Source organism: Adiantum capillus-veneris, chromosome 18, assembly GCF_014529385.1.
Source record: "Adiantum capillus-veneris isolate H3 chromosome 18, ASM1452938v2, whole genome shotgun sequence".
In the NCBI taxonomy this organism is placed as follows: domain Eukaryota; kingdom Viridiplantae; phylum Streptophyta; class Polypodiopsida; order Polypodiales; family Pteridaceae; genus Adiantum; species Adiantum capillus-veneris.
Genome location: NC_140948.1, coordinates 83,561,824 through 83,575,767, shown reverse-complemented (window position 1 = coordinate 83,575,767; position 13,944 = coordinate 83,561,824). Strand labels below are relative to the sequence as shown.

The following is a 13,944-nucleotide window of genomic DNA, read 5'->3' as shown; positions in this document are numbered from 1 at the left end:
GACCAAACTTCTCATTGTACTTTAAAATCTTGCTTTAAACTAGTGCAATCTCTCTTCTAGTGGCATCAAGCTGTGACTCAAGCTTTAACACCTTCAATTTCAAGCCTGCAGAAGTTTCACTTTGGTTTGCCAGGTCAGCTCCCTAGATTTTAATCTCCACAATGTTTCCATGCTCCTCTAGTAAAAAGACGACATGAACTTTCGTGATGGCTGGGGCCTTTGGTCGTTCTGCAGGAAACCTTGTCTGCAATGCGGCCAAGCCTAACACCCACATTAGGAAGCTTATCATCCCAACTAACTCTCGTATCCAATATGTAATGTGCATAGCACTACTCAATGACGTATATGGCAATATAATTATTATTGGGGATATCTCATTGTTGATTGATAAATCGTTGGAGAAGAACTTGAGCTAAGCCCATATGTTGCAAGTTAGACATATCTACTAGTGGATTTCTCTTTGTGTGGCCACTTGTTTTGAAAAGGGTATTCCAAACAAAGTAGGCCGTACATAGTTCTTTGCATTGCTTGTGACGTAAGGGCTTGTCCACCAGGTTCGATGTATCTTCTTGAATGTTGTTAATAACTGATAAGAGTGATTGTCCGTGCATCAAATCTGCTCCATCTGATAATTCGTTGTGCCTCTTTGTAATCAAGTTTTTCACCTACATCTACAAACCAAATACCAATGTTTAACAAACATATAGCCAATGCAAATCAAATTGACAAATCAATATAGAGACAATGATGCAAATATCACTTAAAACAATTTCAATGATATAATGATAGTTTGAACTAAAAAAATCAAATGGTCACTTAAATCCTGATTTGATACTTATATTAATATTGCATTAACAATACAATGATAATTTCAACCCCAAACAATTATTTGTATTCATTCATCGTTTGGTTGGAAACCAAAAGAAGATACAACATTTATGTCAGCTTTGTGGGCTCCATTGATACAAAGGGATAAATCAAAAGCTGAAGGTCGACTTTGGGGAATTTTATCTTTGCTTACATAAAGAGTTTTATGTATTTTCTTAACAAAGTCTCTTTGATCTGGATCACTTGGCTCTGGCATGCAATTAAATATGTGTTTTAGAACCCAGCATAAAGAATATATATCCATGGATTTAAAAAAGGAGGAGGGTTGGTGGAGATACACTCGGGGGCAGCCCAAGGGTAGTCTTGAAGGTGATTGTTACAACACTCCAAAGACAGACCTCTTAGCTTTGTAAATGTCTTCATAGTTGGGAATAAGCTAGAAGTGCCCCAATCTGTAATGCCGCAATAAACACCCTTGTTAGCAAAACGCAACATAATGTTTTGAGGGTGAAGGTTGTTGTGCAAAAAAACATGATGATGAAAGTACTTTTACATTTACAGTAGAGCACTAAAAATATGTAAGATATTGTCTTGGAAGCACTCTATACTACCAGCTATTTGCAAAAACTCTTTGATGGCAAGCTAGCTTCCTTCCGAGTGACATGCTTGTATCCACTACTCCACATGGATGCCATTCCAATATCTTAAGATAAGCATTGGCCGTGGGGAGTGACGCACAATGCCAAGTGGAAAGATTATTCCTCGATGTTGGATATTTGAAGCGATGGATTCTTCCATGGCTTGTTGTATAGCAATCGGCCCGTGTGGCTGGACCTTCAATACTTTAGCTACATACAAAAGGTTTGAGAAGGCAGGATGTAGTACACGAACCTGCTTGACATGTACCCATCTACCTTCTCCGAGTTGGGGAGCTTGCAAGTGGAAAATCTGTCGGTCCTTTAGGATGTGTAATACTAGTGGATCATCACCTTGGGCTCCTACTTCTACATTGGTAGGCTGAGTGGGAGGTATCGCTTCTTGTGTCTCATTGGATGGCTTGATAGGATCAACCACTCTTGGTCTTTTTCTAGGGCCTTATAGCTTGCTATTTTCTTTCACTTTTGCATGTAATTGATGAACCAATTGCATTCTTTCAAGTACTAGAGGGAGAGTGCAGACTTCAAAGTTTTCGAGAGCATAAAAAACAATCAAGATTTGGGCCAAGCTTTGATCGTCACTAAATATTGCAATATCAAATGATATTGTGGGAAATGACTGTTCTAAGTGCTCAAAGAAATTGCTTTTGTCGATGTAGTGACAAAATCATTGAAACTACGAGGCTCTAGAATTTCAAAACATCGACAGAACTGATTCTCTTCCACACCATGTAGATAGCAAAACAATAGCTTTAGTGACGGTTTATGATGTGCTCAAGATAGCTTTGTCTCTAACATGGCTATTAAAACAAACAATGATATATTAACACTAAGAGAATAATACAAATTTCAAATATGCTGAAATATGAAAATGTTTAGTATCAATGTTCAATATTTAGACAAATTTAAAGTGAACGATTTGTTGCAACAAATGAATATCTGCAATTTTTGCATAAGAGTTTTTAATCAATAATTGAATAATTATACAATCAATTTAGCTGTAATGCAATGGAAGATAAAAGTGTAGAAAACAGATCACTCAAAGTTAATATTATTATTTAGAAATAAAGGTGCTCATTTGGGCCACCCAATTTTGGGTGGCCCAAATGAGCACCTTTATTTTTGACCTACATAAAACATATGAAACATCAATTTATTTTTGGAAAAGTGTAAACAAAAAAAAAAACAATAGAATTTGAATATAACTTACCTTGACAATCTATAGTGCAAAAGACCAACTATTTGAAAAGTTACAAATAAGATTGTATTTTAGTTCAGTTGTGTATACATATGCTCATAAAGTTTTTCTTGTGCCACATTGGGACTTTAAGAAAGGAGTACAAATATTTTTCTATCTGTCCTCCTCCTCCCCCTCCACAGTCACATACGTTTGATTGCCTTGAATCTACATTAACCAAACTCAATTTAAACAAATCAACAACTGAAAACAATTAAATTAAAGTTATTTTTTTAGACTTACCGCATGTAGAGATCCGACCGCCGCTGAGTCAAATGGCTCTTGAGAGATGTGATGGTTCTCCAACAACCATCGCCAAGTTTTGAATTTTGCGTGCCTCTCCCGAAACTTGACCATCTCTTTGGTTGGTCGACTTAGACTGATATTTAGCAATAACAAAAGCAATTCATTAACTAAGACCTTCTTTGAGCCAGTTTACATAATTGAATCAAACTTACATATTTGTCCTTCCATGCTGCTTTGCCTCTCGAACCATACTGTGTGGGAGTTTGTTTGGCCCGAGCTTCATGTTATTGTCTATAGGACAATCCCGTTGCAGCTTGTTTGCCCTTTTCTTACATAGCCCACTCCCATTCAACATCTGCCATGTTGCCTCCAGGATAGCTCCTGTCTAGATCTCTAACCTGGTTGGCCACTGCGTGCCGTACATTGGGCTGCTTAGTTTTAAAAAATGTCTTGATGTAGCCCTCCAACCACTCTGATGAAAATTGTTCATTGGGGACGTTTGGAAATTGAGCATGCAACACATTTTCAATATAGCATGCATGATCGGGCTGCTAATCTCTGATCTTTACAAAATAATTCTTATACATCAAGTCTAAAAGAATTTGAGATGGCATAAAAAGCCTTGCTCTATGTTATCCCAAAGTCCATTTCCCCGCCACTCCATAGTAATGCCCATGCGTGTTTGACATGGGTGCGTTAGTATCCTCATCCTCTATGTCTGGGGTGGAACGCTCTGAAATAGGGGACTCCGTCTCCCCTCCCACTACCCAAACAAGCGAAGCAACAAGATCCCCCGCCGCTCCTCCTCTGTCGATGATCGCTCCCCTGCTCGACGAATGTCGGTACACCCTGCCAAAATAAGTGCATCAATGATGCTAAGGTGAAGCGGGAGTGGAATGCATTGGTGTGGGGCCCTGCAATGAAAGAGGAATAGTCAGTAAGATAGACCGTAGAAGAAAATGGCGTCAATGCGATGTTGTAGACGTAGGGAGTCCCTCCCTGGCTCCCCCATTGCGTGGACTGTTGAGAAACGCCGTAGAGTGCAAGCTGCTGTTGAGTGTAACAACCAAACAATCCCTTCATTGAACGGAGGTACTCGTCTCGTAAAGAGAGTGCCCATTGGAGTTTTTGGGTCTACCACTCGTGGAGGAACCAAGGTAGATGGACCGGTACCTCCAAAGGTGTAGGAGAGCCATGCCTACAAATATCAAAAAAAAATTACACTCAAGCTCACAAGAAACTAACTACAAATGAGCTTAATGTATTTGTTTGGACTTACCGCCTCAAGATTCGGGTCCACTAGTCGTGATATCCACCTTGGATGGGAGCCCATCTGGATGTGAACCAACCAAAGAAGAATGTGATGGTTGCTCCCCGCCAGGTGGTCTCTCACCTAACATCTACATTATCGATTGACAAGTATCAGAACCTAGCATCCAATCCTCTCTTTACACCTAAACATATGTATAGAGAGGGTAGAGATAGAAAAAGACTAAATTTTTTGTTACTACTTCTCTTAGTCTTCAAAAAAATGCACTCAAGTAAACTATACCCATGGTTTATAATATTGTTTATTGAAAAAAGTAGTGGACTGGGTTTAACAATGCATAATTGGCGCCGACTCCTATTGAGCTTGCTAATAGCTTCATAATGGTTAAGCTATAGGCGAGTCTAAAAAGACTCCATTATTAAGACCATAATTCTCGATGATGTCCCTCAAACCCTGTAAACAAGCATGTCAACCGAGATAATAAATACCAGTCCTACTTACTCTATTGCACTGAACAAATCCAACCTTTTATAGATTAAAGAAGTGCATCTCTTCTTAGGTAGATAAGAAAGAAACCTAAGCTCTAATCATTAACTGTCTATCGCTACACTCTATTTATAGAGACGGAGAGAGGTGTAAGACGAGAGCAATAGAGTAGAGAGAGAGCAAAAGGAAATTTTCCACTCCTATCTCTCTCTCTCTCTCTCTCTCTCTCTCTCTCCCCCCCCCCCCCCCCCCCTCCCCTCTTCTCTTTCTCTCCTCTCTCTCTCTCTCTCTCTCTCTCTCTCTTTCTCTCTCTCTCTCTATCCCTTTCTCTCCCTCTTCCCTCTTTATCTTTCTCCCTCTACCTCCCCCCCCCTCTCTCTATCTCTCCCTCTATTTCTCTATCTATCCGTATCTCTCTCCCTCCTCTCTATATCTCTCCCTCTATCTCTCTATCCCTCTCCCTCATCCCTCTTGATCTCTCCCTCTATCCTTTTCCCTATATATCACTCCCTGTCTATCTCTCTATCCATCTCCTTCTATCCCTCTTCCCGCTTTATCTCCCTCCCTCTGCTTCCTAAAGATCATCACTTGTCCCCAAATGAAAGAAGGGCTAGATTGTATGTCATTGCACTTGGCATGGAGTATGAAATAAGGGCTAGATTGTATGTCATTGCACTTGGCATATGCTACCTCATGTCTTGTGTATGCTAGAAGACTAGTGTCAGTGCGGTGCACCTACTCGTAAGGTATTAAGACATTTTCCACTATTCCCTTGTATTCAATACATGTTTAAAAGCATGTCTATCATGGAGCTACTCCCATGGCACGCCAACCACTGCTCAAATGATGGAATGATGCATGTCCCTGTCGATTCACCTACATGGAGGCATAAAGAGACATAGTGGCTATAGTTTGGGCTAGAGCCTCGCCACTTGAGGCTTGGGATGGAAAGCAATGGTGTCAATCCCTTTGGCACTAAGTTCAATTCATGTAGAACATGGCATGTGGTTATCATCAACTACAACATTCCTCCATTGGAGACAACCAAGAAGGGAAATATCCTTCTTTCCTTGCTTGTGCATGGGAATTACAAGGTGGAAAATCTGGATGTCTACCTCAAGCCTCCTATCATGGATTTGGAGGAGTTATGGAGAGGCATGCCTGTCATAGATGTCTCACTTTGAAAGGAGAGTAGAGAAGCCACTGTGAGGGAAATCCTCATGTGGACAATGCACAACTATCCTGGGCTTGGAGAGATTTCTTTTATGAATCGTTTTATTCTTCTCTATCTAGTTATTGTTCATAGTTTGAATCTTCTCTCTAATGATGTGATATGTGTGCAGGGTTGTCCACATCGGGCTACAATTCGTACCCCACTTGCGGACCATCGTTGGTGACAAAAATAATAGGTGCCGTACGCAAGGTTATCTATCTAGACAACCATCATTTCTTGCCCCAAGGTCATAGTAAATACAAGGCTCTAACAAATGGAAAGGTGCCTCTAAAGCACATGATGGCAGATTGGGTAACTATCAGGGAAGAGCACTACAACAATGATATGGCCTCGACTACTCCACCAAAAGGGATGTCAAGGTATTCCATATTTTTAAGGCTTCCATATTGAAAGGACGTAAAGATAAAACACCTCTTGGATCCCATGAACATATTCAAGAATGAAGCTCACACCACGTGGGACCACACTATTGGAAAAAAAGAACTCATTGCGGGCGAGGGAGGATTTGAGGGCCTTGAAACATCTCCCCGCCTCCGACACTCCATGTTGAGCCTCCAATGGGAAGATTGTGCTTCCTAAATTGCCATGGATGCTAGACAGAGAAGAGCTAGATCAAGTCAAGGATACCATTGCGTCTATTTGCACACCAAGAGGATACATGAGGTCACTAAACGGAACTTTCACAACAGCAAAGAAAGTTGGAAGCATTCAATTGTATGGGTTGAAGTTCCAGGATTGGGACAAGATTCTACATGTAAGTCTTTCTTCCTCTCTATTATTTCTATTGTTTATTTTTTATGGCACATGTGAATTGCTAAACTTTTTATGTACACAATAACATCAACTAGCACTTAGTGTATTCTTGTATGTTTTCTTGTAGATTTGTGAGCTCCAAGGAAATTAAAATAGATGCCATTCATGCTGCTCAAACACTTGCAATGGAAACTGTGTGTGCCAATGATGATGCATTCCCTCAATTGCCAATGATGATGCATTCCCTCAATTACCTCTTCATAGCGAAATCCATCTCTTGGTTTGCATGGTTAAAGAGATTGCTATATGTGGAGTAGTGCATGCACGATGGATGTTATTTTTAGAGAGGTTTTAAAAGACTTTGAAAGATTTTGTGTGTCTACGGTCCCAACCAGAGGCATGTATGACCAAAGGGTGGATTGTGTAAGAGGCATTTGTTTACATATTAGAGTATTTGGCACAAATTGATCCGTCAATGACTCACATGTGGTCTGATCAGGAGGATGCAAGGATGAATTCACACTTGTCAAGTGGAAAGGGAAAACTACTGAGCATGGATATGATTTTATCCTTGGTGGTCAAGAAATTTTTTATCCTAAATGCAAAGGTCAAGTGGGTGGACTTGTGGGTTGTGGCAAAGGCAAGGCATTTGCAGGAGAGGGAAGCATGCAAGCAAGCACATGAAGGAAGGAGGGCAACCCTAGTGCCTAGAAAACTTGCATATTTCCCATATCTTATTAGTGCTGAATGGATTCATGAGAGAATGACCAAAGCAAAAGCATGCGGGGAAGACATCACCAAAATAAAATGGGAGTATATACGAGGTTGCGTACCAAAGCTAGAGTACTCATATATTTAAACCATATTGTATATTTTTTTCTTGATTTTATCTTTGTAATTGATAAAATATATTCTCTTATTTTGTAGTGCTTTTCATTTAACTCTATGTGGTCAGAGGGTCGACACTTTTGTACTTGCCACATTGACGAGCAATGGACCACCATGGACTGTGCCATCATGGGCAACTTTGACACAGATGGTGATGAAGCCAAGAATTGTGGGATATTGAAAGGAAACTAGAGGTTAATTGTAGAACCTTTCATACCTTCATCTTCAAGTGCAAGTGGTTTGCAAATGTTGGCCTCTACATGGTGGACTCTAGTGTGCATCACACATGGAGGTATGACAATTTAGTTTTTCCACGCAATTGTGAGCAGGTGAGTGACTACCTTCTTTACCTTTATTTGGTTGTAACACTAATTGTACTAATTAATGTTACTCATATTAAGCTTCTCTTCTTTAGGTCATTTATATCCCTGCAATCCACCAACCAGAGCTTTGGATTGTAGTTCCCGTAACACATCGGGGGAGAACCATTTTTTGCACTAATGAAGTGGAGATCATCTTCGACCCTCTTCCACCTACTACTTTGGAGGAAAGGGAGCCAAAGGAGAGAGAGATCAATAATTCAAGTCCCACGGCCACAAGTATTAGCGAGGCTGATTGCCGTGATGATGATGATGATGAGATTGAGGATGGAAAATTTGAAGATGGTGAAGCCAACACATCGACAAATGAAAATTTTATTTCTCTCATTATTGATTTAGGAGCCATGGAGTAGAATTGGATGACACTTCTTGTGAAGATTATTTGGAAGATGATTCATAAACATTTTGTATATTTTAAGTTAAAAAAACGTTTTTTGGTGTCGTTCATTCATCACTCATCTCCTCTTTTTCTCTCTATAATTTTTTGAAGAATGCTAGATTAAGTTAATCAATTGGGAGTGATTAATTTCATTGATAACAAAATATTTATAATTTTTTGGGACAATATTTTATGAAATAAATCATTATGGTGCAAGTGGAGCTAGCGTTTTGTGTTGTGCACAGTGCAAGAGTGCTCTAAAGTGTTGGAGCTATATATGGCTCACTCTACTCAACTTGGTCTCACCTATATATTTGTATCTTGTCCTCAATATGAATTAGTCTTTGGGAGTCTATATGGTGTGTCTCTTGTCTCGTTTCTCTCTCTTTCTCTCTACATCTCAACATGGTATCAGAGCAGTAACGATCATGCGCCGATTCAATTCATGGTGACAAAACAGTATGTGTATGCGATTTGCATGTAAGATTCCAAAATTGCTACAAATTTTATTTTTGAGCATTGATTCTTGTTAATTGTGGTTGTTTTGTGTTAAGAAGAATATGATTAGTGTTTTTGTGTGACGTTTATTGCTAATCAATCTAATCGTTGATTACGTTTTCTTGTTGATGACACCCTGAACTTCATCTCAATTTTTCTTGCTGTTCTGCTCAAAATTTGGAGAAACGGGAAAAGCGCGATGGAACGTAGCGCAATGGCACTTTTCATCCAAAACTTGTTCGTCTCCTCGAGCTCTTCGATTTGAGTTCTAGGTTTGCGTCAATCGGAGTTCGCAGCAGAAAGTTATGCTGTTTTTACTGCAATTGAGCTTGACGCAGCTTTCTTCGTCCTACTTCTTTGTGAAGCGTCCGCGATCGTTTTTCTTATTTTGGCGTTAACTTTTTCGAGAAGATTTAGCTTTGTGCTATTCACATTGTGGCCATCAATCTTGCGTCTCACGCCACTCTATTTTGAGGACTCATTTATTATTAACGTCTCCTTTACCATACCCTTTTTGGGTGACGTCTCTCACATCTTTGGAAGTTCCTTGAGCATCCTTCTTACGTTTATCGTTGACAGAACGCAGTTCTCATATCTCTCTCATTCTTCAATTGCGGCCTTCACCATATATGGTGTGCAAATTCTGCGATCTTATCTTATACGTCTTCTTGCAACAAGATATGGCTATGAATATTCTCGTCAACGGCTTTCCTTCTGGCCAGCATTCTGTTCCTCCTTTCCAAGGTCAAGGCTTTCCAGGCTGGAAAGAAAAGATGTTGTTAATTCTTGAAGGCGATGAACTCTCCCATGTTGTTCTTGGAAATCGTGTTTGTCCGTCTCAGCCTGTTGATACGGATAATGATAACGTGCTTATCACTGAAGGACCTATATTTGAAGATTGGAATGTTGCCTATACGGATTGGCAACGACGTGATAAAGCAGCTTGTCGGTATATTCTTTCTGCTCTTACTGATTCCCTTTTGCTTGATATGTACGAACTGCCTACTTCCCACGACGTATGGAAGTACCTTATTGCAAACTTTCAGAAGAAATCTGTCACAGAAATACTTTATTTGAGAGGGTTGCTTAACAAGTTACAATATGAAGTTGGTACTGCCATGACGAGACATATTGAATCTTTCAAATCTATTATTAATCAACTTGCTGCTGCCGGTGATCCTGTTCCACAAAAGCAACTGATTACACTTCTCCTTGATACGGTGAAGGACTCTTCTTATGATAACATTGTTACTATTCTCTCTAATAAAGATGGTCTTGATTTCGACCAAGCCTGCATGTCTTTAATTGAATACTCTCAACGTCAAGAACGTCGTAATGCTAGTCATGATACAGCTATGATTTCACACGAGGAGACTGAGTCACAACAGATGGAACGGGCTTTTTATGCTCGAAGGCGTCCATTTCAACGAGGAAACCGCAGAGGCGGCCGTCGCGGTAATATTTTCTCTCGTCTCAAATTTCCTAATAAGCAATGTTCTTACTGCAACAGAAATGGCCATACTGAAGATGATTGTTGGGCACGTCAATATGATGAAGAACACAATATTACCACAAAACAACCACGTTTATCTAGAGACTCTTCTTCATCTTCTTGTGAATATTGTGGACAATCTGATCATCCCACTCATATGTGCTATAAGCGTTGATTCGACACAGATCAGAATAGAGCATATGCTACTGAACATCGAAACAACATTGTACCAGAAACAAGCTGCGTCCTATGTTCAGTTGCTCCAGACAGAATACTTCATGTACACGATGGATCACTTTTTATTGTCGATTCTGGTGCTACAAGAAATATGATATATCAGTCTAAGTGGCTCCATAACTATCATCCACTACCAGTTCAACGTGTTGTTTATCTTGCTGATGATACTACTTGTCAAGTAAAGGGTATTGGAGACTTATATCTTGGTACCTTATCTTCTTCCACTCGAATTTTGCGAGGAGTATTACATGTACTAGATCTTCAACGTAATCTTCTTTCAGTTGCTAGACTTGTTGATTTTGGTCTGTTTGTTGGATTTGATCATACCAAATGCCAAATTGAGAAAGATGGACAGACTATAGCCACTACTCCTCGAAATGGTAATTTGTTTGAACTCTCTCTCAACGATGCTGTAGCAAATGTTGTCACTGTTCCAGGTGATCATGATTGCAAAGTATGGCATCACCGTTTTGTTCATGCTGATTTCTCAAAACTCCTTGATCTTCAACGTCGTGATCTTGTTCATGGCATGGATCTTAAAGCCCATCCTCATATGGGAATTTGTGAATTTTGTGCTCTTGGGAAACACAATCGCAAACCCTTTCCTCTTTCAAATACAACTTCATTCTCATACATATTGGATCTTGTACCTACTGATATTTGGAGACCTCTACCTTCTTCGAGATCACAATATCGTACTTCATTGACTTTCATTGATGATTTCTCAAGGTATACGACTGTATTTCTACTTAGACAAAAATCTAAGTCCTATCCCGCCTCCCCCTTATCTGTTTTCAAACAAGTCCACAACTGCGGACTTCAAACTGGTCGTCGCCTTAAGAAGCTTCGTAGTGACAATGGAGGCGAATATGTTTCTCGAGAGTTTGTGAGTTACTGTGCTGACAGTGGAATTCATCATGAACACACTATTCCATATTCGCCTCAACAGAACGATGTTGCTGAACGAAAGAATCACACTATTCTCAATGCTGTAAGATGTATGCTGATTCATTCTGGCTTATCTCGTGTTTTTTGGGCTGAAGCTACTTTGACAGCAGTATTTATTCAGAATCATCTTCCTACTACTGCACCCTCTGGTAAGATACCCATCACTGCATGGACAGGTGACATTCCTTCTGTATCTCATTTTCGAACCTTTGGATGTATTGCTTATATTCATGTTCCCAAAGAAACACGAACAAAGCTTGATGCTCCTGGTCTTAAAGTTATTTTTATTGGATATTCTGACACTTCCAAAGGCTAAAAATTCTATGACCCTTCCTCCAAGAAAGTAATTGTGAATCGTGATGCTACTTTTAACGAACAGCTTATGGGAGGCTCATGGTCCATGGATGATTCTGATGATACTTAATCATTGCTTCAAGCTTTTCCATTTCTTTCAGAAGATGAATCTCTTCCTATAGAGCAACTTTCCTCTTCACAACCATCCATTCCGAATGTCGCCAATGATGATATTGATATTTTTGTTGATCTGCCTATTGATTTTGAACATGGCTCATGTCATGTTTATGATGACGATATTGCTGATAATGCTTTTTCTACTTCCGAAGATCCCATTACTTATGATGAAGCTATCTCTTCACCACAAAAGGATCAATGGCAAGAGGCTATGGAAGCAGAGTACGATTCTCTTATCTCTAAAGGTACATGGATACTAACTGAATTACCTCCTGGTCGTACAGCTATTAAATGTAAGTGGGTGTATAAGACAAAAGTAAAAGCAGATGGATCTTTTGACAATTTCAAGGCGCGTTTAGTTGCAAAAGGTTATTCCCAAGTAGCTGGTGTTGATTATCAAGAGACTTTTTCACCAGTTGTTCGCATTACAAGTGTTCGAGTTTTATTGGCATTTGCTGTTCAATTTGATTTAGAAGCTCATCAAATGGATGTGCGAAGTGCTTTTCTTAACGGTGACTTGGAAGAGGAAATTTATATGGAACAACCAGAAGGGTTTGTTATTCCAGGTAAAGAAGACCTTGTTGCTCAACTCCATAAGGCACTATATGGTCTCAAACAAGCTTCGCGAGCTTGGTATACAAAATTTGATCTTTTTCTCACCTCTAAAGGATTCATCTCTTGCTCGTCAGACCCCAACTTATACATAAAATGCAAAGGTAGCAGTTTTGTGATTCTTGCTCTTTATGTGGATGATACCATCCTTGTTTCCAATGATTTGGGATTTCTTCAGCAAGTGAAAAAGTTATTGTCTTCTGCATTTGATATGGTGGATCTTGGAGAGATTCACTCGTGTCTTGGCATTCAAATCCAACGGAACCGTACAAAAGGTATTTTATTCCTTCGATAGTCAAAGTTTATTGCAGATACTATTCAAAAATTTGGTATGGAATCTGCACATTCAGCCAACACACCTTGTCTTGCAAGCTCTACGAAGAACACTTCTGACAATGGCAGTCAACTTGTCACAAATCAACCTTATGCTAACTTGATTGGATGTTTTCAGTTTGTTGGCATCAACACTCGTCCTGATATTCTATTTCTGCTAATTATCTTGGACAACATCTTGCATGTCCTTCTCTTAAGCATTGGTCTGCTGCAAAGCGTGTGTTGAAATACTTGAAAGGCACTACAGATTTTGGTTTAGTCTATCGACGACAACTCACATCGGATTCTATGCAATCTCTTTCTCTTTTGGGTTACACAGATGCAGACTGGGCAAGCTCACATTTATCTATGCGATCTACTAGTGGAAATTGCTTCTTTATAAATGGTTGTCTTGTTTCTTGGACTAGCAAGAAACAACGTTGTGTTGCAGTTTCTACGACTGAGTCAGAATATGTTGCGGCATCACTTGCAGCTCGTGAGTTGAGTTGGCTTCGACAAATGCTGGTTGATATTGGTCACTCTCCTCTTTCTAGCACACCCTTGCGGTGTGACAACCAAAGTGCTATTAGTCTTGCAAAAGACTATGTTCAACATAATAAGTCAAGGCACATTGCTGTCCATTATCATTATGTCAGGTATGAAGTACGCAAAGGAACCATTATGGTTGAACACTGTCCAAGTGACCAGATGATTCCAAACATTTTGACCAAAGGCCTCAACGAGTCACGTTTCATCCTCTTGCGCTCGGAGCTTGGAGTTGCTTCGACCTCACTCTTTCTAGATTAGCTTCTTTGCTATTGTAATAGCTTTGTACATATGACATTGTAATCTTTTAGGTACCATGCACTATGCACACTCCACATTTGCACATTGTGATCTCTAAGTCACTTGAATATTTGTACATAGATGCACAATTCACTTTCACATCATCATCGCTGGTTCATATTTTCACATTGTATAGGGGCTTGGGTTTTTCCCTTGAACTCCCCAAGGGTT

General features: G+C 39.8%; 1 pseudogene; it reads left to right on the top strand.

Moving 5' to 3' along the window:
• LOC147435957 (uncharacterized) overlaps positions 1-7,790 on the top strand; it is a 48,936-nt pseudogene extending 41,146 nt beyond the window's left edge.
• Positions 7,791-13,944: the final 6,154 nt, after the last annotated feature.